Raw genomic sequence first — 349 nt, forward strand, 5'->3', positions numbered from 1 at the left:
GGCCACCACTAGAGCTGCAGCAGATCCTTATCTTACTGTGTCACTGCCTGGAGAACTCAAGGAATGAAATCCACAGACAGCAAGGAGTGAGTGTTAAAAGTATTTAATTTATGCATGTGAGAAGAGAAAATGTTCTTGCTGGGTGAGAGGGGTCATGATAGGGGTTTTCCAACTAACTGGTGGGTTTTTTCTTTTAATCTGTTTAGATGTCAGTTAACTTTTATGCTAATGAGATGCTTGGAAGGTGACTTGCTCATTGGTCACGACCCGTGATATTTTTAATTGATCATTCCGTTTTAGCTATTGGGCATGGAATTTCCTGAAGACATTTAGGACTATCCTACCTTCA

At 40.7% G+C, this 349-nt stretch overlaps 1 long non-coding RNA gene across 1 annotated transcript in view; it reads left to right on the forward strand.

Annotated features, from left to right (window-relative positions):
• LOC138815029 (uncharacterized) overlaps positions 1–65 on the forward strand; it is a 5,182-nt gene extending 5,117 nt beyond the window's left edge. Inside the window, exon 3 of the long non-coding RNA XR_011368152.1 lies at positions 1–65. This exon is cut by the window's left edge and continues 48 nt beyond it. This is a non-coding gene — a long non-coding RNA (uncharacterized lncRNA).
• The last annotated feature ends 284 nt before the right edge of the window (positions 66–349 follow it).

This window comes from Dipodomys merriami, unplaced genomic scaffold, assembly GCF_024711535.1.
Source record: "Dipodomys merriami isolate MVZ:Mamm:240054 unplaced genomic scaffold, mDipMer1.0.p SCAF_1074, whole genome shotgun sequence".
Lineage (NCBI taxonomy): Eukaryota > Metazoa > Chordata > Mammalia > Rodentia > Heteromyidae > Dipodomys > Dipodomys merriami.